Source organism: Sapajus apella, unplaced genomic scaffold (genome assembly GCF_009761245.1).
Source record: "Sapajus apella isolate SASKATOON/1434 unplaced genomic scaffold, GSC_monkey_1.0 scaffold45, whole genome shotgun sequence".
Lineage (NCBI taxonomy): Eukaryota > Metazoa > Chordata > Mammalia > Primates > Cebidae > Sapajus > Sapajus apella.
This window is the reverse complement of record NW_022436985.1, coordinates 11,932,933-11,960,421: the sequence shown is the minus strand read 5'-3', so window position 1 is coordinate 11,960,421 and position 27,489 is coordinate 11,932,933. Positions and strand designations below refer to the sequence as shown.

The 27,489-nt window shown below is 37.2% G+C and overlaps 1 protein-coding gene across 7 annotated transcripts in view; it reads left to right on the top strand.

The window, feature by feature from the left end:
* The window catches only part of ARHGAP24 (Rho GTPase activating protein 24), a 487,442-nt gene that overhangs the window by 317,004 nt on the left and 142,949 nt on the right, over nucleotides 1–27,489 (top strand). The gene's annotated exons all lie outside the window — the stretch shown is intronic.

The window sequence follows — 27,489 nt, the reverse complement described above, 5'->3', positions numbered from 1 at the left end:
GTGTTATTTTAAAAAAAAGAGAGAGAGAGAACCAAAAGAAAAGCAAATAATACTTGCTATCTTTTGGTGTACTTACAATTAACTTAATCAACCTATAAAGCTTTTGTTATCAGCATATTTGAATTTTGTAACGTTACATTCTGTGTACACAAGACAATACAACAGCTATGTGAGCATGTAAAAGTAAATGGGAATGTAGAGGATTACTCACGATGAGTCTGTTACAACAGGAATTAAAATCATGCTCTTGGGTTAATATACCTTAATCATGGGTGAGTTTTGTATGTTGGCTACTTAAGTGAACCCATAAAATATATAAAGGAGATACTTTTTAAATATCTAAATAAATATATAGGAGATTTATATTCATAAGGCTCACATTCTAGAAAAGAGAAAAGTATAGGAATTTGGTACTGTGTAAATAGAAGAAGAAAAAGATATCAGATTTTAAAATGGAAAAGAAGACAATACATTAAAATGAGGAATAATTATGAGAGAATGCCAAAAAGTACTTTAACTGCTCAAGTTTTTATGTCTAATGAAAGAACAATTGAATACTTAAAAAAAAATTAGAGTCAGCAGAAATGAAGCCAAGAACAAGAATTCTTAATAAAACATGTCAACCTGTGGAATGTACTTGTCAGTTTTAATTAATTTGAATTCTATTGCTAAGATTAATAAAATGAGAAAGAAAAAAGGAAATTTTAAATTTTTATTTAAAATTGATCTGCATTTTCATAGACTTTAAAAAATTATAAAGTAAAATAAACTTTATTAAAAGGCAATGAACATTAAAATTATTCAAAACAATAAATAACATATAATATCAAAATCATCTGTCCCACTTTTAAAGTATGTCAGTTTAGAAAGAAAATTCTAAAACTGTAAACTAGATTGCCACCTGTTCCTACATGCACGTGGAATGCCAAGTTCCTGGGATACTCTCTTCATGGTTTCTTGCTTTCAGAGTCTATATAAGATCACTGTGTTATGCTGAGCAGAAACACCTGACTCTAACACTGAATGCTTTCTATGAGAGTTAAGAAAATGTTTCATTTCACAGATGTGGAACTTGAGGTACATAAAGAATTAATGATCGGCATTTCCATATGGGAACCTGTACTATATTGGCTTTTCACAATCTAAAATTTGGCTGCTTCTTGAAAGGAGTTTAACATGACTATCACCATGACTGAAAGGATGTAGAGGAAGGCCTCATATAACTGCTTTATAAACACATGCCCATTCATCCTTCTGTGAGGACTACAGTCCAGTATGTTCAAATGCGGCATCCATGTGAACCCATGGGCAGCTTCTATGTAGAAAGGCTAGAAAGTTAGTCACCTATTTGATGAACCATACTCAGTGTATACAGACAAGAAAAGCCTTTAATAGTGTCTGTGTTTATTCTTTAGATAACTAGCTTACCTCAACATGCAAAGAGGTTTAAAAAGGTTTAGAGATTATAGGTACTGACCTCAGAGCACATGCCAGTCTGTTCAAACACATTTACTTCTATGCAATTAAGTTCTCCTAGTTAAGGGGAAAGATTAACCTTTGTTTATATATTTGATAAGTATCTCTAATTTTCTAAAATGCTTAAACTCTCTAATACATTGTGTCCTTGCTTTCTTCCTTCTTTCAGCTTTACACTTTTATTCTAGATTTTAAACTCACTAAGTTCTTCATTTGCTGAGCCTTCTTTCTTTTGACCTACACTCAATTTCTATACCTTGGACAAGGAAGCAGTTATGATTTATCCCTTTGGACTAGGGAAAATCCTACCTCCCTTGAAATCAAGAGATTACTGCCCACCATCTGAGTAGAAAATGGGAGGGTGAGTGGGAAAGAATGAGATTAGTGGCTACCAGGCAGCAGTGACCACTGTGTCCATTGTCCCTAGCATTTCTGCTATTCATACTTTTTCAATCCATCTAGTCCATTGCTAGGCTTGGAAACCTACATCAACAATTGTTTATACATACTGACGTAGTTACACTTCTACAAAGGCCTTTGGTAAACTGACACTAAATATGATTTTTAGCATATGGGAGTGGCTTACAGCACCATCCATCATTTTTATGTCTCTTTACCTTAGACACTAAGTTCTATTTTGCCTACTAACTCTTCCCAAAGCAGTATAGATTCAGATAATATAATGGGCACTCACACAACATTTAACTAATACTTCTAGATTCCTTAAAGTAGGCCTCGGTTGTTTGAAGAGAAGAAGCCTGGAGAGCAGGGTGTGGGGTGTGCTTATTCCTCTGGTGGTGGTCTTCTGAGATCATGGTGTTCTGACAGTCACTGGGCTCCTCAGTGGACCCCAGCTGTAAGGATTTGGCAGCTGGAGTAGGAGCAGATGGCAGCAGGTGATTCTCCGTTAGAAACAGGGAATATAAACGTTTTCTGCAAGTCTGCTCAAGAGCCCTGCCTCATTTATCTTGAATGCAGTTTGTCTTCTGAGGAAATAGAATGAACAGCCTGGTTGCTAAAATATGACTGCCTGTCATTCTTGGCCCCGCCACAGGATTTACCTCCTAAAGTCATTATCTCAAATACGTATATAGTTCCTGCTTTTTAAACATTTAAGTTATTTCTATTATACTAGGTAAGGCCTCAAATAGGATCCCAGTGCCTACCTATGTTCCCCTCAATAGCCATGCATCACCATAAGTAATAAATAACTTTTAACAGCATTGATGATCAATACAATATAAACTCTTTACACATTGATAGCTCCAAAATTCTTAACAATATGTAATTTAAATAATCTGTAAAACAATGTAATCATAACTTCCAAATCAAATATTTCCCTTTTTTTTTTTGAGAGGGAGTCTCGCTCTGTCACTGAGGCTAGAGTACAATGGCACAATCTCGGCTCACTGCAACCTCCGCCTCCTGGGTTCAAGCGATTCTGCTGCCTCCGCCCCCTGAGTAGCTGGGATGACAGGCATGTGCCACACGCCCGGCTGATTTTTGTATTTTTAGTAGAGGCAGGGTTTTCACCATGTTGGCCAGGCTGGTCTCAAACTCCTGACCTTGTAATCCTCCCCCCTTGGCCTCCCAAAGTGCTGGGATTATAGGCGTGAGCCACCGTGCCCGGCCAACTTCCAAATATTTCTAATGGGCAAGGAGCCATCAATAGAAAGTTATTGCAAAGTTTCCTATTTATAGGCATATTTGACTTTAAGGCAATTTTCAAAAACACTACTCCAATATATTAAAATCAATAAATAGAGAGACTTTTACATGCTCTCTAATATTTTTAAAGATAAGCATGCTTTAAATAGTTTTATGATAAAGTATAAAACTCACTGGAGCGTGTTCCTTCTCCAACTCTTATTCTTGTACAGTGGGGTTTCCTTTGACTGATAGCTTATCAGAACACACCAGTGTGTTTCAGAGGGATTATTTTGTGGCTATAAAGAAAGGTCTCCACCTGGTGCAGTGGTTCACGCCTATACTCCCAGCACTTTGGGAAGCCAGGGTGGGAGGATCACTTGAGCCCAGGAGTTCAAGACTGGGACAACATAGCAAAACATGGACAACATAGCAAAACTCAGTCTCTACTAAAAATACAAAAATTAGCGGGACATGGTGACACATGTCTGTAGTCCAGAGTTCTAGGGAGGCTGAGGTGTGATAATCACCTGAGTCCAGGAAGTCGAGGCTGCAGTGAGCTGACATCACACCACTGCAATCCAGCTTGGACAACAGAGACTCTATCTAAAAACAAAAAAAACAGTATTTCCTCTTCCTTCTAAGTCTGTAAGACTGTATTTTTAAACATAGGTTTTATTATTATTCAGGAAAGGTGAGACCAATAGATCAGGAGGTGATTGCTATTGAAAAGGCAGTTTGTCACTCTCAAGTTCCCAAGAAGAGAGGGGGAGGCGACACATGTGAGCCATACAGGGAAGCACCAGGGTCAGTCAGAAGCAGAAGGAACCAAAGGAAAACAGGGGCGAGAGCCTTTTGTGTTTTCCATGGGCAGGAACAAATAAGGTCGGGTGAGTAGGCTTAGAATTGTCTGGTTTGTATAATTTTGGTGGGCTCAGTGGTGGGAGGATTATCTCTAGTTGTCTAGTACCTGGCCCTGGAGTGATTCGAGCAGAAGGATAGTGGCCCAGAGCATGAGAGCCTGATAGAGGCGGTGGTTGGGGTATGGGTTCTGGATTGGTTAGTTTGCATGTGAAAACACACTGCCAGCTAAGTCTTTTCCTATTACTAGGCATTGGCTAGCCCTGGATGGGGCAGTCTCTTCAGGCCCACAAGGCCACAGATGACAAATCACCAGAAATACAAAAAATAAAAAGGCATCATTAATACAGATTAACACATGAAACAGGAATAGACTACTTAGTATCATTTTGCCATGTGTGGTGTGCAACGGGTTAGTCCATTGTGGACAGCCCTCTCTTAATACCAAATGTACCCCATTAACTTAGGCAGAACTGTAAAACAGTGGGGGAAGGATGAATGAGTCAGTAAGAAGTAGTAAGTACTGGTACAACTATATAGCCATTTAGGAAAAAAAGTAACACCAAAACACATTTTAAAGTGTTTGAAGGTTTAGGTGTAAAGTATGAAGTTAACAGCATACTAGACGGCTTGGTGTCCTTACATGCACAGGGGAGGTGCCGCTACCACCACGTCACTGAGTTGTCGTGGGCAAGGGGTGGAAGTGGTGTCCTGCTGTTTGAGAGGTACTTGGGCGTGGCAGCAGTCATGGCAGTTACTGTAGCAGAATAGACGTATCCAAGGTGGGCCTTTTCCTGTACCATCTACCCCAATGTTATCTACGTGTTTTAGGTTCCCGGGCTTCAGAAAGGAGGAAAAGCAAAGAAGGTATAAATGTAAATCACCAATTTTTTTTTTAATTCCAAATTGATGCCTGTGTTTTATGCTGGGGCCAGACAAGTGTTAGGAAAACATTGTAGACTGATTTCTTGCTCTTACTGTCCTGATTCCTAAATCTGATTCTTGATTGAGGCCTTAAAGTGCCATCACTCTCTCTGGTGTCTGCAGATGTCTGATCTGTGACTTCCACTGGTGTGACAATGGGATGGCACACTGTCAGCTATGTGCTGGCCCTTTGAAGTTGCTCTCAGAATAGGCTGAACTGATTCAAAAAGCTATCTATCAAAAGGCATGTGCTTTGCGGGGAGGAGACAGCTTCAGTTGGAAAGATTTTTCTTTAGGTCTGTGGATTCTTTTTCCTTTTTCACTTCCTGTTCCTCTAGTTAATTTCTTTAACAAGAGGTCCCTCCCCTCCCATGACCTCTTGTACTGTTTCATACCATCCTCTGGATTAAAAACAACAACAACAACAACAAAACACTTGTGTCATTCACGCTAAGTTTCTCAGACTGGCAGGCTGTTGAGAGCAATGTGCAGTGTTCCTAACAACAGATTAAGGCAAATCCACAGAAACTCAAAAGCCTGAAAGGCTTGAAAAATTGCTGAGGACTACCCTGTTATATTTGGAATTTCTGCCTTTTGGATTTGTATTAGCTAAGAAACCTAGAAAAGTTTTTAAACTTTTAAAATTTATTATTAATAGAAACTTGGAAGGTACAATCAGTTTTCTAAAACAGTCACAAAGAATTTCATCAAGGTGCTGAGGATGAAGGTCAAATGTGTCTAAAACTGTCAAGTAGGATGTTTATAAGCTCGCTAGAAGTCATACAAAACTGATTTTAACTATCAGAAATATTTTACATTAGTTAAGAATACAGACATTGGGATCAATTAGACCTGTTTTGAAATCCATGAGCAAGTTGGGAAAGTTACTTAACTTTTGTAAAGCTCTGTTTTCACATATGTAATATTAGCATAAATCACATATTATGAAGTATAACTGAGAAAATATGTATGTACAGATTTGTCTATAGCAGAATAAATAATCAAAAAGCTAATCTGTAAGTGGCGATATTTTAGCAAATAGAATTATCATGATTTGGTGGAGGAGTGACACAGCAGTTTAGTCCACAATGGACCTACCCATTGCACACCACACGTGGCAAAATGATGCTAAGTAGTCTATTCCTGTTTGGTGTGCTAATCTGTATTAATCATGCCTTTTTATTTTTTGCATTTCTGATGATTTGCCATCTGTGGCCTTGTGGGCCTGAAGAGAGGTAGAAAAAGTTAGGGGAACGTTATGAGAGAATAAAAAGAACTAATGGGAGGTAAAATAGGATATATTTGATTATTGCAGAATGACGATCTTATTGTCATTGTCTGTGACCTTCCTCTGTGGGACCTAATACAATGTCTTCCTCATAGCAGGTCCTTTTTTGTTTGATAAATGAATGGATAAAAGAAAGAAAGAGACACTACCTGTGAAAAAGAATATTTAAAAACACCTCCAAGTTGTCCTATCTCAAGTACACTGCGTTGGTCAGATATATCTGTAATACTTCACCCATCTGTCCACTTGCCCCTGAAAATGAGACACAAAACTAATAAGAACAGTTCTGTTGATTACCCAGTGTATTCCTCACAACATCCTGTAAGGAGGTGAGAGTGAGAAACCAGTGTTCTTTGGACACCCCAAGGAATGACACACCTGTCAAAGCAGAGAGAAGATCTGTGATGTCCACGTGGTTCTGGTAGAAGTCAAAGGGTGAACAGAGAACCCCAAATGGAAAAGACCATTAATCTTAAAGAAATGCCCAGATGGGATGAGGGCCTTGACCTAGAGTTGCTTTTACTATTTGGGAAGGGACAAATACTTATATTCCTTTGCTTTATAGAATGTTTTGTTTCCCCAAGCCTTGCCCATTAAATGCCAACAACTCCTCCATTTATGTGAAAACCCAAATACTCCTGTACTTTTCAAATACCTCCAAGGGAGTAGTTCCCAACTAAAGAACATTGAGAGTATAAAATGTAGAATGAACCATATTTAGAAGTGTAATGACTAAGTATCAAAGTAAAAAACTTCACTCCTTGGCTTTCATGGATCTTTTAAGCATGTATTTTACTCTTTTAAAGTGGAAGCAAATACCTTGTTAGTAGCTTGTCATTTCTCTGAGGAGTGTGTTTGAATCATGTTTGCTGTGAGTCTGATTTGTATAGACCCATCACTTAGCTACTGAGTGACATTAGCATACCTCATTCTCACCTACACACTCTCATATAAATCTATGTGGGTTTGTTTTTCTCTACTTGTATTCATTGCAAACCTAATAACTCTCACAATGTGATATTTTTAAAAGAAAAGTTTGTTTCGTTGTAGAAAATTCTAAAAAGGAAAGTAATTTATAGGGCTGATAATGAGGTGCAAAGGAAGTGAAGTGATAGAATGTGATAGTGATTCGTGTTTGATTTTTGTTGTTGTTGTTGTTTTTGAGATGGAGTCTTGCTCTGTTGCCCAGGCTGGAGTCCAGTGACACAATCTCTGCTCACTGTAACCTCTGCCTCCCAGGTTCAAGTTATTCTCCTGCCTCGGCCTCCCAAGTAGCTGGGATTACAGGTGCGTGCCACCATGCCTGCCTGATTTTTGTATTTTTAGTAGAGACGGAGTCTCACCATGTCGGCCACGCTGGTCTCAAACTCCTGGTCCCAAGTGATCTGCCCACCTTGCCCTCCCAAAGTGCTGGGATAACAGGCATGAGCCACTATGCCCAGCCAGATAGTGATGTGTAGATAAGAGCAGTTTTGGATAAATTATGGAATTCAGACTTGGCAGTGTTGCCAATCTATGACAGCATGTCGTTATTGACACCTGCAATGACAGCAGAAGCAACGCAAGCTTTAGCCTAAGACACATGACCTCCACCTTTCGTTGTTACCTTATCTGTGTATGGGATGTTGTGTTCACATTCCTCACATTGTGTTAAGTTTTGTGGTACAGCAAACATTTCTGTGTGTTTCTGTGTGTGTCAGAGGGTAGGAGCATGAAGAGTCAGGGAAATGCCCTTGATAATAGTACCTGTATTACTTTCCCAAAACTGCTGTAACAAAGTTTCACAAATGGGTGGTTTAAACAACAGAAAGTTCCTATCTCACAGTTCTGGAAGCCAAGTCTAAAATCAAGGTGTTAGCAGGTTGACGCTGCCTCTGAAGGCACAAGAGAAGGGTCTGTTCTGAGTTTCTCTCCTAGTTTTCGATAGACTCGGGAGTTTCTTAGCTTGTAGATGTCTGTCTTTCTCAGCATCACTTTCCCTGTGTGCATATCTGTCACTGCATCCAAATATCCTCTTTTTATGAGGACGCCAGTCATATTGGATCAGGAACTACCTTGTTGACCTGTCGAGGCCCTATTTCCAAATAAGACCACATTCTGAGATACTGGCAGTTAGGACTTCAACGTATCTTTCCTGAGGAACGTAATTCAACCCCTAGGATTGGCTCAGAAGGAATAATAGTAATGGGAGAACCCGAGAAAATCAGAGTCCAGGACTGGCCTCAGTATTCTATTACCTCCATGCTGTTCCAAGTGTGGTCAGTGACCAGCAGCATCAGTATCCTGTCAGCACTGGTAAGAAATGCAGAGTCTCAGGCCCCTCCTAGATCTCCCGCATCAGAATCTGCATTTTAACCTAGATCCCCAGATGTTTTGTTTGTACATTAAAGTTTCAGAAGAGCTGCTCCAACTCAGAGAGTAGAAACCCCATTCTCAAATGCCAAAAAAGGGGGAAAAAGACTCTCGATGTGCGGGGACCCCCTAAATACGTGCACATAGTTAAGTATGGGTCATCATTCTAGCCAAGCTGTGACATATTTATTCCTAAAGGTAATATTTATCTCTGAAAGTAGTTTAGGAGTTAAGTGTCGAAGACTACTCCCTTGCTGTAGAGCATCCCTTAGGAGTGAACTCAGAAGATCATCATACGCAGAGATAGTGCAAATTCTTTTTTCCTACACTTGCTTTGCTTCTGTAAGTTGTTTCTTTTCCACTAACCTGGTCTGTAATTTGAGTCAGACTAGCTAACTGGGTCATACAATATAATTCTGAAATAAGGCCCATCAAGGAAAAACATTTTCCCAAGTAATGGGGAAAAGGTACTTGAGTTTCTAACATCATTCTTTAAGTGACTGAAAACATGCTGAACTCTTGCTTCACTGACTTCTGCCTCTCCTGCCCTAAGGTCTTTGCATGTCCCTAAAAATTTAATTCAGCTGAAAGTTGTGGTTTTGAAGTCTATGTTACATGAAGACAAATGGAAAGAGAAAAAAAAAAAAAGCAGCAGAATTAAACTCTGTCCTGGAGTCATCTGGGGCAAATGCTTATAATAGCAAGGGAACAAATGCAGCTTCCCCAGAGGAACTCTGAGGTTGTAGTTCTCATGGGGGTGGGGACTTGAAGTGACGTGGTTATTCACAGAAGTAAAATATGCTCAGGAGGAGCCCACTCCCCTGAACTCCAGAGTTGTCAGCAAGCACACCATATGGACTGTATCGCAATCCCAATAAAACTGCCACGCTGCCGATAATGTTGTCGGGAAACTTCCCTACATGGAAATGAATCTTTGTGACTGAAAATTAGAGAACTTTAATATTTTTGCCATCTTCTCTCGAGACCTATACTTAGTTTAGGTTCCTAGATAAGTATCGTATTTCTGTTCTGCTGGCTTTATCTATATGCTAAGTATGAAAACAAAACCATACTTTGAAAATATACTCCCAGCATCATTTAATGGTTTTGATCATCCTTTCTGCTAACATTCTTTGTTGGGTTCAAACAACGTCTGGAAGAAATAGTGAACATGTGCTGTTACTAGGCACCAGCCACTCTCCTAAGTGCCTATATTACTTATACACTTTTAATTCTCACAACAACGGTATAAACAACAGATGGGGAAATTGTACCGATGAGGAAGTTGAGACACAGGTTAAATTGTGACATCAACTAGTGGCAGGGTCAGAGTTCAAATCTGATTCCAGGGCCTGTGAACATGATTACTGTGGATACTGCCTCTCAAGAGAGACATGAAATCATTCTGAATATATCTCTAAAAGGCCAGAATAACTACTGTAAACTGTGTTTTTAAAATCTCTTTCATTGCATTAGCCAATTATTATTGCAGATGTCCCCCCACCCCACCACTTTGGTTGCTGAAACTGTATTCTTCCTTAAGTGACACATTTTAGGCACATTTTCTTTAAGATATAAACAAAATGCAATTATTTTCACACCTTCCTTCCCCCACGAAGTCCATCCCTCCCTCCCCCAAACTAATTTTGCCAAACACCTGCACTGTTCTGTATTCGCGTGGAGGGCCCACCTCGGACCTTTTCTGCTCATCCTTTCCTTGTTTCTTCCTCCAGCCGCACTGAGCCCCTTACCTTTATTTGTTGTCATTATGCTGATCAATACTGAGTTCTAACAAAAATCATAGTTCAGTTGCCACACCCTGAGCACTGTTGATGGCATTTTCATGAGCAACTACCTACCTTAGATGACATCTAATAAATGTTTCACACCTGCTTAATTCCAAAGGGAAGGGGAAACCCCTGCAATTGCAATGAACTAAAAATGATGGCTATTCTCATTACTTTTGGTAATCATAATAAAACAGAGAAGACTCAATAATAATTGTATAAATTATTTTAAACATTAAAAATAGTAATTTGTAAGTATGTGTGGCTTAACACCACCCTTGCTTCAAAGTGCCTTTCTGAAAGAAGGAAGTGTACATGCTGATTTAAATTTGGATATCAGAGGATAGAGACTTTCTAGTGCTCCTTATTCTTACCTTTTGTTAACACTGATCATCCAAACTTGAATTCTTAATAACAGTGTTTATGCTCATATAGAAATTCTTTATCAATGCAGATAAAGCTTTAAACCTGAATATGTCTGGTCATAATTCTAACTTTTTTTTTTTTTTTAGGCTGAGTCTTGCTCTGTCGCCCAGGATGGAGTGCAGTGGTGTGATCTCTGCTGACTGTAACCTCTGCCTCCCAGGTTCAAGCGATTCTCCTGCCTCAGCCTCCCAAGTAGCTGGGATTACAGGCTCATGCCACCACACCCAGCTAATTTTTGTATTTTTAGCAGAGATGGGGTTTCACCACTTTGGCCAAGATGGTCTCGATCTCTTGACCTCATGATCCGCCTGCCTTGGCCTCACAAAGTGCTGGGAAATTCTAACATTTTGTTAAGAGTACAATTATTTCACTCTGTTGACCAAACAGATGAAACACAAATGGTTTTAACTGGAGTTAACTTAGAAACTACCAAGTGCCTTTTTAAAGAAACTCGATGGCCTATCTTTTGTTGAAGAGAACAGAACAAAACAAAACAAAATACGTGATAGAATGAGCTTAAGTAAACTTTGATTTAGAAATTACTTAAGAAAACTCACGCCAAGTTCACAGTTACCCAGGGGACATAAGGAATCATTTTTCCTGAACTGTATTGTACATCCTGCCTTTAAGCCCTGAGCTAGTTTAAATAAAAATTATGAAGAAGAGATAAACGTCAGAGTGGACACTGCACCCAGGAGCCGCACAAGGTCTGATGAGCCATGTGGTCTTGTGCCCAGCATTGTGACTGGCCTGTCCCACAACACACGTGCCATGTTTCTTTCCATGTTAATTATTTAATCTGATTTGTCTCTCCCCATAACTGCTGTGGATCCACGGTTTTGCACAGTTAGCAGGATTGGCTCTCATAGCTTTGGTTCTATATTTTAAAGGGAAGCTCATGATGTGTGAATACTTTTAGAGGTAAAGACTCTATCTGTGATGAATCAACATTATTGAAATACAGCTTCTATAAATCAAAATTTAATTGTTTAGTATCATGACACAGCTGTGGCAATCATCCTTAAGTTGTATTAAAGTTGCCACCTGATCAAAAGGAAATCATTTATGGATAAGGAGTACAAGCAAGCCAGGCATGGTGGCTCATGCCCGTAATTGGGAAGCTGAGGCAGGTGAATCACCTGAGGTCGGAAGTTCGAGACCAGCCTGGCCAACATGGTGAAACCCTGTCTCTATTAAAAATACAAAAATTAGCTGGTTGTGGTGGTGCATGCCTGTAGTCCCAGCTACTTAGGAGGCTGAGGCAGGAGAATTGCTTGAACCCGTGAGGCAGAGGTTGCAGTGAGCCAAGATTATGCCACTGCACTCCAACCTGGGTGACAGAGCGAGACTCTGTCTCAGAAGAAAAAACAAAACAAAGGGTCTGAGCAGATAGAGATATATCAATTATGTAATTAGGCAGCTCTTACTAATTTATCAAACATGAAACTGCTGATCATTTTGGGTATCTTATTTGAGTTTAGTCTCTTCTTTTTGGATTTGGTTACTAAAGTGTTACAAACACCATAGAAATGAAAGCGTTGAAGTAGACACCTTAATACCTATTAGAGAAACCATAGCGAATGCTGTTTTGTTTTACCTACCCAAGTTCCATTTTAGGCCTACCTATTATTATTTTTTAAGTGGAATCCAGAAAAACTCCTAAGTAGGCTATTTCCATTTAGCTGCATTTGTACTTTTTCAGAATCTCTTTTTATGTTTATATTTTGTTTACTTATTGGGCATATTGCTTTCAGGTCATATTGTGAAATGAGAAAGCTTACATTCGTTATTCTGATTCAACTGTAGAGCTTAAGAACAGTGATTGAAAAGTGTATAAAATCTGCTAAGAGGAGCTTTCTTTTCTGTCCAGAGCCTGCAGAGCACAGTGCTGAAGAGCCCAGATTCAGGAGCTAAATTGTGTTGATTGCAGTTCCAGCTCCATTCTAAACTTGCCTTAGATAAGCCATCTAATCTCAATTTCCTCATCTATGAAATGGGAATTATAGAACTTATAGTATATAGTATAAAAATGAGAATTACTTCGAATAGTTTCTGGCTTAAATAAGCCCAATATGTGTATTAGAGATTATTGTTATTATTCTATTTTGCTACAGCAGTAGTTTTTCATATTTGTTCATTTATTTTCATTTGTTTTTAGTGGAATCTTTCTTCAAATGACATTGTCCAAAGATGTTGAATATTCATAAAGCAGAAAAAATTCAGTTTAGCTTGGTTGAAACGATGGTGAGAATTCCTCTTTGCATCCTCACCCAAGTGCACCTGTATATAAAACACAGTCGTGGAGCACATTTTATTCAGCAGAGTTATACAGACCTAGGCATCAGCAAGAAGTTCCTTGGTGGTCTATAAAATTAATCAGAGAAGTGTAGACCAAGCAAGCAGTTTTGAAAATTAAGTAATAACAGTAATAAATAATATAGTTTTCACTGTGTACCAGCCACTGTTCTAAGCCTTCACACGCAAGCCCTACTTGGACCTTTCCCCTTAGGTAAAAGGGACTTAAAAGAGCAGGAATGTGCCTCTCAAACTGTTGAATATTTTAGGTATAATTAAGAAGGTATTGCCTGTTGAATTCGTATCCTATACCTACTATACTTGAGTGATATAAAAGGGAATATTTACCTATCGAGAGGAAATTTCAGGGTTTCTGTTCCAAAATACAACATAACTAATACAATCCAGGTGTTCAGTAATGTATTTTTTTGCCCCCTCAGTTGAATGGGAAGTAGTAGATGAAAGTTTAAGGCCTTTGTCCACTTGATATGCACATCCTGCTCTCACTCTCAATCATTTCTATGAGTTTGGAGTGCAGGAATAGGAGTCAAAACACAGGATTCAAATGCTAACTCTGCCACTTTCTGCCTGGGTGATGCTGGACAGGTTACTTAACCTGTGTTTCTTAGTGGTCCCATCTACAGACTGGAGGGAGTATTATGTATATCATAGGACTGTGGTCGGAACTAAACAATGAAAAACATTTTATTGTTGTTATTACAAGACATTAAATGAAGTCTTCCAGGTCCATGAAATATACAAAACATTACAAAACTGCCACTTTACCTCGATCTGGACTCATAAAATGAGGAGCAATAAAAAAAAAAAAAACTTAACTATTCCATGGTCATGAATTCAGCTTATTGAGAGAACTGGCAGGGCACATGATACACACGTCAGCTGTGGCAAAAAATTAGTCAACATTGTTTGTAGAAAGCCTGTGATGTCTGCATTACCAGCTGTCTGGAAAAAGGAGAACATAGCTTCCTTTTTTCTGCTTAATGTGGTCTGCCAGCCAGTTGGCACTAGGGGAAGAGGAAGGGAGCTCATGTTTATTCAACGTCTACTCTGTGCCAAGTTCATCTGTAAGTTGTCTCATTTGATCCTCCTACTTTGATGGTGGGGTGGTATCAGTAACCCGGATGTACACATGGGGAACTGAAACTTAGCAAGGTCCATTAACCCAGCCAAGAACCCACAGATAGTAAATGAGATTCTGATCCAGAGGTCAGTCAGCCCATACTATTAACTGCTACTTACAATGCTGCAGATACTCTCCAATGACCAGTTGGAGTTAGCAGTAAAAACCAAGTATTTCATATTAAGTTATCATTTACATAGTATTTTGTAGAAAATGCAAGTTTCATTTTATTTTTCATGATTGCTTTTATGTTTTTAAAAGATTAGATTGATGGTACAGTAATATTTTCTGTTTAGGTTAATACTAGCATTAAAATGCCACATTGTTAGACAGTCCTCTTATTGTATCTGTATGTCTAATAACATAAAAATAGATTAACAGAATTGAAAACTGGATCATGAGTCAGGAGGTCTGCATTCTAGCACTAAGTTCTTTCATTATCTGTGATTTACAGGTAAGGAAAAATTAAGCAGCAGGTAAGTGGCAGAGCTACTATCCAAACTCTAGATGCAAATAGCAGGAGATGCAAAGGCAACTCATAATAAGAAAAACTTGATAAATTCATGATTTTGGACTTCACATTTTAAAATAACTAAATAATTTAAATAATGTATCACAAATAGAAATTTGTATAAATCCATGAATAGACATTTTTTGCTTATCTAAATGTTCATTGTCAGGAATCAACATATTTTGTGTGTGATTTTTTTAAAATTAATTCAGGGAAAAAATTTCTTTAAAATGTTTTATCATGGGAAAATATGATTTCATCAAAATAAACATTACTTTGGTAGAGTTAAGCCACATATTTACTTACAGAAAAATGAACAAAAATTAGAAAACCTGTTGGAAATTTAAGCCATAGACTATGCAATATAATATTTAAAACCATATATTATAGATGTTGACATTGATACAAAATATATATTGAACTATATGGGGTTTTCTTTATAGCCAAATGCATAAAATTTTATCACCGAGTCATATTTAATTAAGTGCAGAATAATTAAGTAGAATGTGTGACACGAAAAGCCCTAAGACATAATTGACAATATATTTTTAAAGTTTAATTGCTTATGAAAATCCAACAATTGTTTCTCATTTAGTTTTCTCGTGTAAAGATTAAACGAGATAATATAAAGTGTAATCTCCTCCCTGAAATATACTATTCAATGTCTTTATTAGTATTGTTAATAAATTGTTATCATACATCATGATATGCTAGGTAAATTTATAAAATTGATTTAGGAATTTAAGAGGAAGAGAACATAATGAGCTAACGCTGATGCAAGAGAGTAAAGAAATACAGACTCTCCAATAGATCCATTAGCAGAGGGCCAGGTTCTTGGCTGAATTCTTTGTTATAGCATCTCTAGGACACAGCTCTGTAGCCCATATATTATAAGCCATTAATAAATACTTATGGAGTGAATACATAAACTTTCCTCTAAACAAAAGAAGTGTTCATTTAGGTCACTTTGTGATGATGTTCTGAGATTACAGAATTAAATAAAAACATATTTAGTCTTCTATTCCACAGAGTTAGCAGTTGTTAGTAACAGTTCACACATACATACAAACATACACATACAAACAACATAAACCCAGTGTCTTAGAAACTTAAAAAATGGTCAAGTTCTGTATCTGTATTTACCTGAAGGAGTAGAAAAGAACACTTTGCACCTTTTCTAATAATGTTTAGGATGTGTCCCATATTAATTGCAATGGGAATTGTAATTTGAGATAATTTGCTTGGTGGTTAAAGTCAAGCAAATTTGTATTGATATAATGGAATTGTTGCTGTGTCTCATAATTCTGTTGTTGCAATTGTTGTTTTAGTTCATTTGGTTGTCCAATTATAATGTATGGAAATTGTGACAGCCATGGTGAATCTTAATGGAAATGGGGATATTGCAGATGTAGGTGTGTAGGGTATGAGGAATTGGACATTGGAATAGGATTAGTGGAGCCAATGGCCAGTTTATCTCTGCAAATGTCATGTTGCATGGCACCAGTTTAACAGGGAGATATCATTGACCAAGAGAGGTTGGGAAATACTCATCTGTTATCACTTCTACCTGCATTTTTAAATACTTTATAGGATTTATATATATATTCCAACTTTGACCTTGAAACAATAGAGAAGTACACGTTACCATGGATAATATGTTTTTCCTTTCTTTTGCAAGTCATAAGTATTGAATCATGCCTGGACAATAAAGGAAGCTATTTTAATTTTCCTGGAAAGTTTATCTTTATCATTCATGATAATTTTCAGTCATAGTTATAATTTTACCTAACCTGTGTAAAAATTTTATTATGCATTACAAGAATTTTGTTATACACACAAAGTTGAAAACCAGCTTTGTGGTGTGTCTTTACTTACAACAATCCTAGAGGTTGTTGCTATTGTCCTATTTTAAAGATTGGAAAATTGAGTCCAGTGGGGATTAAGCCTCTTGTTCAAAGTTACATAGCTAGTAAGTAGCAGTGCCCCATTCTAACTGAAGTCTTACTTCCAAACTGTAGGTACATTCATGCATATATTAATATAAATCATTCATGTATATTTGTTAACATAATTTAGAACTTATGTACACTATGTTTATTTGCCTTCCAAGGATTTTTCCCCGCCTTTTATATTTTCTCTTCTTTCCCTTTTTGCTTATACACACTTAAGACATAGCAGTGTCCCTAATCACTGTCTACCTGACAGAAGCAGAAGTAGTCAACACAACTGTGTAAGTGAAATTAATGATGTATTCTGATTATGGATTAGAAATTCCCACCTACATTAATAGAGTTAAAAATAAGGTAAAATAATCATAGCTACTATTGATGGATATTGGGAGGATTACACTAGAATGCACTTTTTAATCTAAATAGAAAAAAATCAAAAAAACAAAGTTATTAGAAAGACTTACTTAGCTGCTAAGAGGTTATTTAAATTCAAAAATATATTTTTTCTTTTTCTTTTTCTTTTCTTTCTTTCTTTCTTTTTGTTTTTTTCTCTTTATTTTTTTTTTTGAGACAGAGTTTTGCTCTTATTGCCCAGGCTGGAGTGCAATGGCGCAGTCTCATCTCACTGCAACCTCTGCCTCTCAGGTTTAAGCGATTCTCCTGTCTCAGCCTCAGGTAGCTGGGATTACAGGCACCCGCTAACACACATAGCTAATTTTTGTACTTTTAGTGGAGAAGAGGGTTAGCCATGTTGGCCAGGCTGGTCTCAAACTCCTGACCTCAGGTGATCCACCTGCCTCGACCTCCCAAAGTGCTGAGATTACAGGCATGATCCATTGTGACTGGCCTCAAAAATATAATTTTAAAAAATATTTAGATTTATTATTTTATTTATAATAAGGGTTATTACTTACACGTCTAAAAACCACACACAAAAAAGCTGCCTTCCCGCAATCACTTTGTCTTCAACCCCCTAATCTGCTTTCTGTGAGGTAAGGGACTTGGAAACAGTGTTCTGCCTTCATACATCAGGGTTTTTTATTACTGACACTTTTTGTTGAGAGATACTACTTTAATATCTTACCTATTGCTTTTGCAGTAAAAGAAGTCAAACAGTACAGCACAAATCACCTACTATCAATCATTAGGATTAGGGAAGGGTTCTTCTGAAATCAACACCTTACATTTCTGTTGGAAAAAACTATAAAACAATCAATTAATTCTCACATAATGGTGATGGTGTCATTCTCAGACATCGCATTATGGTTATTAACCAATTTTCACTCTACCTTGTTATCTTGGATAAAGATAATTTGTCAGGATTCCAATACTGTTTTCATCACCATGCCATGAGTATCTGAGAAAAATTGATTTCTAGCCTTTTAACTGGGAAAAAGCAATAGGGAAACAGATTTACACAGTTTGTTTTCTGAATTATAGTTAAATAATATGCCACCTTTCAGTCATGGGACTGACCACCTTTAGACTTAATCATTATTTATGTGCCAGGGTGAGATATCAGAGAAAAATTTACAATAACTTTCCTGCCAGCTTATAACTCAATTCAAACAAAGGCTAGAGTATAACTCAGCCAAAATAACCTAAATTTATGTGTTCTTCTGAGAGATCTTGAGTGCCAACTGGTTCTGTAAACAAAAGCAGGGCATTGTGAAGGTGTAGAGCTTTATGAACTATGTTGAGAATTTCTGGACATTAGATTTCTCCTAAAACTTTCTGGAATACATGCAAAAATTCAAATAGGTAAATTTTTATAATAATACTTCAATATCTAGATTCTACCATTCACTTGATGATCTGCAATGAATTTCTAATAAGAAAGTTTAAAGTGTCACTTGGTTTTTTTAACCACTAGAAATTTTGCTTGATTCATTTTTTTATGCATTTAACAAATATTTGTTGATTTGCATTGTGTGATAATACTATTCTGAGTTCTAGGAATACAGCAGTATATTAAACTGTTAAAGTCCGTGCCCTCAATAATCTTACATGCTAGACACAGAAGATATTAAATAATGGTATAGTATATGTATTAATGATGCTTAATAAAGTAAATATAAAGTATGCCAGGCAGTAAGGGTCATAAAGATAGATATAGCAGAATAGAAGACATAAAGAAGAATGGGCGGAGGAAAATGCTCTTTTATGCAAATAGTCAAGACAGACTTTTTGGAGGTAAATTTTGAGCAAAGGAGCAAAAGCCTAAGGAAGCCTGCTGTGTGATGAGCTTTCCAGACAGAAGACACTGCAAATGTCAGTTTAGATGTGGGAATAACCTGGCCTATTTGAGGAACTGCAAGGTGATCAGTTTGTTTTGAACCATGGGGAGCAGACCAGGTCAAGGTCAGGGCACACATATAGTCATCACTGGTCAAATAAATAATTATCTGTCCACAGCATTAGAGATTAGAGGTTAAGATGTGATAGTATTTGGAGGGTAACACTGCCCTCCAAATACAATCACCCATCCCCAAGTTGTGAGTTGAGTTTAATGCATTCCAGTGCTGCAAAAGAACAATGTTCATTTTTCAGATGAAGAAAATCCATAATAAAGGAATCTAGGCATGTATTGTGCAGGATTACACAGTTAGTAAATAGGAGAGATAGTCGTCTAATCTGTGTTCTATACCTTTTCCCCCGCTTCCACCACACCACCTCTACAGTGAGGCAGTGCTATTTCCATATCCGAATTCAGAAACATACAGGCTAACAAATAAAATGCCTCCCTTTTGTTAACATGAGATACAAAGTGGCTAAATAGTATATTTACATGCATGATTTTAAATGAATACTATGAAAAGAAAAACCTGGCTGGGTACAGTGGCTCATACCTCTAATCACAGCACTTTGGGAGGCAGAGGCGGGCAGATCACTTGAGCCCAGGAGTTTGAGACCAGCCTGGTCAACACGGTGAAATCCCATCGCTATTAAAAATACCTCAATTAGCCAGGCGTGGTGGTGCATGCCTGTAATCCCAGCTACTCAGGAGGCTGAGGCAGGAGAATCGCTTGAACCCGGGAGGCTGAGGTGGAAATGAGCCAAGACCACACCATTGTACTCCAGCTTGAGTGACAAGAGTGAGACTCTGTCTCAAAAAAATAAAAAAAATTAAAAAAAGGGAAACCTGCAACTTTGACTGCTGCAGGAATTGTATTCATATAAACATAAACCTCAGAGGCAATATACAATAATCAGCATTTTAAATATTTGAAAAATATCATTTTGAACTTACGAAATTTAAACATGAGAAAATTAATTTCCATCAGTGAACTGAAGGCCTACAGACAATACTTAGGTTCAAGGGCCTTTTCAGATAATGGTGCAATTTTATTTTTCACTGTGATAAAGTCAGAAGTAAAATGATAATGAGTAACATCCTAAGACTAGCATATTGTCAATTTGTTTTGTGAAAATTTATTTCTTCCTTTTTAACTATTTGACATTTCCTACCTACTTTATTTGTAAATTAAAAGTGATATTAAACATTATCTTTAAATCTGAAAACTCCTTCTGGAAAGTTCCAAAATTTTATAAACCCAACCCTTTCTTGCTCTTTTCATTTTCCTCTTTTCCTTTGGCCTGGAAAGCCCAGAAGCCTCCTAACTTAGTGACCATGTTTCTTACGTCAGGCTACATCTAAAGTGCAACTGGGTTCATTCTGAGCCAGTGAGTGAGCTCATACATCTTATGTGCCTTTGATCCCCTGGAATACTGCCACTTGAAATGGTATTTTCAGGGATGACTTCACATTATAGGAAATAGATACTCAATCATGCTTGTCATTTGTCCCAGCACCTAACAGGCAGAATTTCCAAAGGGAAGCAACAAAAATACTTAATAACTCTAAAGTTCTGAACTTGTCCCAAGAACAAGGGGCTATTTACAGGACGATGATGCTGTTCAAGGTCCTAACTTTACATTAACTTTTGTTCTTGTAGAAGGACCAGGTGACCAGGAGTCATCTACATTGTTTGACCTGCAATTTTATGCTACCACCATCAGTCTCAAAGATTGCAGCTAATACATAATGTCAGTAGAGAGTATTCTATTTTGAAAAATAGTTTGCTATGCATTATTTCTTTTAATATTAATAATAACCCTGTTAGTTGATATTACAAGCCCAATATGCTTAGACACTGTGTGTACATGAGAAAGTCAGAGACCCTGAGCAAAAGGCAAAACTAAATCTTCAAACTCTATATCCAAGGTTTTCTTCCCTAAACTGTGTAAAACCCAAATTAGAAAAGTTGGAACTGAACAGAAATGGGGTACATAGGAAAAAAGTGGAGAGTGAAAGTGATCAAATACAGGACCAGAATGTCTAGTCTTAATTTCACAGAAAGTCTGTACATAAAGAATCTGATGACTGACTGTGGTGGCTCATGCCTGTAATCCCAGCACTTTGGGAGGCCAAGGTGGGCATATCACCTGAGGTCAGGAGTTCGAGACCATTCTGGCCAACATGGTGAAAACCCATCTCCACTAAAATGTAAATATTAGTGGGTGTGGTGGCAGGTGCCTGTAATCCCAACTACTCAGGAGTCTGAGGCAGGAGAATCGCTTGAGCCCAGGAGATGGAGGATGCAGTAAGCCAAGATCACGCCATTGTACTCCAGCTCTCCAGCCTGGACAACAAGAGCAAAACTCCATCTCAAAAACAAAAAACAAACAAACAAAAAAAAACAAAAAACCCTGAGACTACCATGTTTTCATTCTGTTTAGCGGGATGCTGAAAAGTCCTTCATACCCTCATTTGGCTTTAGAGAGTTGGCTGCTGGATATGACACATTATGCCTCATCTAAAATCAATTTTAATTGATTTTTAACAGTTTTAATTAATGGAATTTGAGCTATTATGACTAAAACTACTATGAACATTCATGTACAAGATAAGCCATTTGCTAAATGCATGTTTAACTTTAGGAGAAATGGGCCAGCTGCTTTCCAAATTCTTTGTACCATTTTAAATTCCCATCAGCATGTTTAAGATTTCCAGTTGCAAAAAAAAAAAAAAAAAAAAAAAAAAAAAGATTTCCAGTTGCTTCATATTCTTGCCATCACTTGATATTATCCATCTTTCTTTTAATTTTAGCTATTCTAGTGGGTGCATGGTGCTACTTCACTGTGGTTTGAATTTGCATTTCTCTGATGACTAATTATCTTGGGTACCTATTTATATACTTTTGGGCCATTCACTAGTATCATTTACTTGAAAATGTGTTTGCATAGAATGATTTCATTTTAGTAAAAAATTATGTATATAAACAAAAATCTGAAAGAACACACACTAAGAACATTTGATATTTTAATTCTTTTAGTTTTTTTAGTTTTGCTTGTCACCACTTTCTTTTTACAATGCACATATTATGCTTTTTTAATAATAAAAGGTTTTTTTTTTTTTTTTTTTGAGACAATCTCGCTCTGTTGCCCAAGCTGAAGTGCAATGGTGCGATCTGGGCTCACTGCAACCTCCACCTCCCGGGTTCAAGCGATTCTCCTGCCTCAGCCTCCCTAGTAGCTGAGATCACAGGCATGCACTGCCACACCCGACTAATTTTTGTATTTTTAATAGAGATGGAGTTTCAACATGTTGGCCAGGCTGGTCTCAAGCCCTGTCCTCACATGATCCACTTACCTTGCCCGCCAAAAGTGCTGAGATTACAGGCGTGAGTCACCTCCCCCAGCTGGAAATTACTTAAAATAAGAAGTAAAAGGAACTTTCTAGTTCTTCTATTCAAAACCCATCCTTAGCGGTAAATTCTCTTAACATTTTAGTATATTCTTCTATGACTACTTTTAATTACACACATATTTCAACAAAAATAAGACCTTTTACTGTTTTTGGCAACTGACTTTTTTTTTTTTACTTAACATATAAACATCTCATGAATGTAGATACATCAAAATGTTTTTATTATTTCCTCATTGATGGATACATAGATTGTTTCCATTTTTGTTGTTGCTGCCATCAGAAACTTTTATTCAATAATAACTCTGGAATATATTCCTTTAAGAAATCAATATGCAACAAGAATTTATTAAGCACTTGTACCTGGCTGTGTTCTAGACATTGAGGATACAGGAGTCACCAAAGCAAAGTCTCTGATCTTTAAATCAGGGTAATGAACTAAACTATTAGCAAGAACAAACTTCCTTAGCGTTTGAAGATGGTGAGGAAAGCAGAACAAGCTTCTTTCATAAATTTATTTACACTATACAAACTACAAGAGTAAAATCTTATCATGCATAAAAAATTAAATACATAATGTGATAAATAAAATTCCTAGGAAAAGAGAATCCATATATGCTGCTTTCTGAAAATATAAGAATATATTACATACATATCATTGCTTGCTGTTAGTTGATTAAAAAAGTGTGGATTATCAATTCAAATTATCATCAAAATCAATTATTATGAATATTTTTTGTTTTCCTCAACCCGTTTATTTTTTCCTCATAATGCTTTTATTTCCTGTTTGCAAATGATCTTTATGCAGTTTTGGTGGTAGGGAAATTCCTACTATGTGAGGGTAGAAAAATTTTAGGTTAAACCTTTTCTTAAAGAAGCAAAAGACACTAGATCCTTACTCCCTCAGCCTGATAGAGACAGAAAATAGGCATGTGAATCTATTTTCACCAATTTTGTGCTCTCTCCAATTGTAAGATATAAAAGATTTAGAGAAATAGTTGGAAGCTACACAACTTAACAGTGGTTGCAGAGGGAGCAATAGATTCAGGTTAGTGAGCGTGGTAGATTGCCTACCATGGATTCCTGCATTTTATGTTTATCTAAGATTTTTTCTGGCCCTCTGAAGCTCTAAAGGCTTCTATTAATTCTGAGTCCGTGATGTATTCTAATAATTCTTTTTTTTTTCTTTTTTTTTTTTTTGAGATGGAGTCTTGCTCTGTCACCCAAGCTGGAGTGCAGTGGTGGAATCTCAGCTCACTGTAACCTCTGCCTTCCAAGTTCAAGCATTTCTCCTCCCTTAGCCTCCTGAGTAGTTGGGATTACAGGCACCACCATGCTCAGCTAATTTTTGTATTTTTAGTAGAGATGGGGTTTCACCATATTGGCCAGGCTGGTCTCAAACTCCTGACCTTGTGATCTGCCCGCCTCGGCTTCCCAAAGTGCTGAGATTACAGGCATGAGCTATCGCGCCTGGCCAATTCTTTTACTTAAGTTTGTCATTTTTTTTTAACCTCTTTTGCTTGTAATTAAGATTTCTTTTAAACTTTTCTTTAAAACCTGCCACAAAGTAAGTTCTTCCTCACCATAAGAGTTGTGAGAAAAAAATATAGAATATAGAATACATAGAATGGACATCTGTCTTTCTTCAATTGGTTGTTCATTCACATAACAATCAAGAAATACATATTTAATGCTGGTTGTATATGAAGCACTCCACTAAGCATAGGGGTGTGAGGGAGACAACTCTAGCATTTATGAAACAAACAAAGCAACAGAGAACATTAGCTAATGCTCAGAGCCCCTGATCACATGGTAGATGCTAATGAAGATAGTGTTTTATTTGGTTGGCATTCTGTCACTATTTGTTTAAACCATTTTATTGTACCCAGTCATGTTTCCCATCATTTCATTTTTGGAATTTCTCACTTTTTCAATAATGGGATACTAGTGAATGATGCCCAGAGGGAACATGATGTATTTGCTCCTTCCTCCATTCATAGCAATAGCATTTGCTTGAAAATGAGTAAACGCTTTGTACAACTAAGCTTCGACCTGGACAGGGTACTCAATAAATTAAAACATAATGCTCTTTGCAAATATTAAAGAAAACATTATCTGGTATGTTATGGCATTAAATAAAGCATTAAATGCTGGCAAGTTGGCTTTGCCTCTGTAGACAAGATGATTCTAAGAAGCAATGTCATGTAAGAGATGAAATTAACCAAGCTGCCAGGCAAAGGAAAGGGAATGTATGCATTTCAGATGGAAGAAAAGTGATGTGTACAAACAGAAGTGATAATGTGTCTGGATGATGTAGGAGGAACTGAAAGATTTTATTTTACCTGAGGAGGTTAAAAGGGTATATCTGGCAATAATAAAAATAAAAATAAATGAATCTAGAGAGGTGCACAGATTCCAGCGATTGAAGAACCTTTCACATCAACTTCAGTAGTAAGTTCCTTGGAAAAAAAAATACCTGAACCTTGGGTACATATAAGCAATCCATATAATCTGTATAATGCACATCCTCCTGTCATGATCTGCTTTTGGGTCTTAGGCAAAGGCCTCTCTCATTTTCACACATTGCTGCAAATTGTCGATAGTCATTTAAACATGGTTTGACCTGGGAAGAGGCCATTGGGGAAAAAAATGAAGGTTGGAGGTTTGACACCCACTTCAGTGCACACACACATATATACACATACACATATACATAGACTTTTTTTTTTTTTTTTGAGACAAAGTTTTGCCCTTGCTGCCCAGGCTGGAGTGCATTGGCTTGATCTCAGCTCACTGCAACCTCTGCCTCCTGGTTTCAAGCAATTCTCCTGCCTCTGCCTCCCAAGTAGCTGGGATTACAGGCATGCATCACTATGCCCAGCTAATTTTGTATTTTTAGTAGAGATGGTGTTTCTCCATGTTGGTCAGGCTGGTCTCGAACTCCTGACCTCAGGTGATCTGCCCATCTCAGTCTCCCAAAGTGCTGGGGTCATAGGCATAAGCCACTGCACCCAGCCAAGACTTGGACATATTTTAGTTATTTCATAAACTCTTGGCGTCAGAACCTTAAAGAAATTTATTTAAATAATGTTCACTTATGGAACAAAGATGGAACATGGTTAACTGAGTAATCTCGGCAGATAGAAATAAAATCCCAAATGAGTATCAACGTATTTTAGTAATAAGCATCAATCGTTTAAATACACAATGAACATTGCCGACAACTGCTGAAATATTCTCTGTAACTAAGCCACATATTTCTTCTCTTCATGATGTTAATGTGACATTTAGGTCTGAGTATCTCTAAAAGCCCATACTAATAGCTAGTGTTGTAGTGACAAGTGAAGTTTTGGGGTCATCACCGCTATCAGATATTTAGGTACATGAACTATTTTTACTAATTTATTATTCCAACTTTCTGTAGTCTGGAATTCTAACTTCCAGTTTCATCTAAGAGCCTAAGCCTACTAATGAGACAGTATTTGCAGCAGGTGGGAAGAGACAGAAGCAAATGACAGCCTTTCCTTTTGAGCACCCCTAGTTATCTTTTAGTCTCCTGGGTAGTGTTTGTTCCTCACTCATTTTGTCTCAAAAAGAGCTTATAATTCCAAGTTTTAGAGATTGCAATTTTAAAAAATTCAAACATTTTTCCTGATATTAATAGAGCAAAGATTTCTGATAAGGATTGTGCCCTAAGCAGCCTTAATACTTAATGCTGGTATCATACTGGCCCAAGGATGAGCAATAAATTATAAAAACATGCAGAAGCTCATGTCCAGTGAATCAGAACAATTGATTTTCTTTTTAAACATGAGCTTGCCATGGGAAGTGTTTTAATGTGACAGAAACAGGGCCATGAAGCTTATATTTAGAATGAATTAGGCATGGTAGATGAATTACAGGGTAAGATACTATTTATGGAGAATATAAAAAGCAAATGTGTAGAGAAATGGGGGAAGCAGGGTGACTTGCTGAAATATGGTGCCCCATGAGGGCTCACTCATATATGAGTTAGAGAAAACAAGGAAGATGCCAAGAAGGAACTGCAATTTACAGAGATCGTCTCTCCAAAGACCAAATACTAAATACACATGATATTTTTGTGACATCTCTTCATTACGATTTAATATTAAACCTATCAGCCCCTTTAGGATCCACTATGATAGCGTCATCAGCCAAACAGTCTGGAAGGACAAGAGGCTTTTATTGCATGTGTCTCTGTGAAACCCAAGGCTAACTTAGAATAGATGACTTCACTTTGAATGAAGCATCAATTACTAAAGGAAAGTAGGCATTAAAAATAACTGAAATTCCTGAGGATGGGATGACCATGAAGTGATGAATGATTAGGAGCAAATCTAATAGTGTACCCTAGGTGCGATACAAAATAATTTGTCCATCAGCAGGAGAATGAAGGTGTATTAGGGAAGGCGGTTGCTGGCATCCACTGTATCTTTTCATTAGTTGTTAAAATGAATCATGATAGCCACTTTTCCTACTCATCATATTTTGTGAGCAGGTTTTTTATTAATATTATTAAATCTTTTCTTATACTTTGACTAAAATGCTTTAGGAGGAATGCATTATGTTTAATGCTGGCTGTCTCAGATCGTTTTTATCAGTATTTAATATCTATCTTCTCCCTTTAGATTTTCTCAGTCCCTTACAAGAACGTATATTATAATTCTGTGCACACACACACGCACACACACTCACACTCAAACATAATCCTCCCATTTCACTAGATTAAATGATTTCCTTTTATACATGGTAAAACCAGGACACAAAAATGGAAAGAATTGCCTATAGTCAGATACTGTTTCAACAACACATGAACAAAAATGCCAAAATTAAACATGAAGCAACCACTAACCTGCTTGTCATTCAGCTAGCTGTTGCTGGTGATGGTATTTTTCCCATCACTGGTTTAGTTTGTGTACTTTTACAATATTTGCCTTCCGGTGAACATCCTCTTCCATTATAACATGAGGTGGAACAGTAAAAGATTAAATGCTGTGCTGTGTGAGCTGCATAAGACGTTATTGCGCATGTTTCCTTAGTTAAAGTGTATGTTTTGTAGATGTTAATCTTATCCTTCATCATTTCTTATTGTTATGCTGGAATT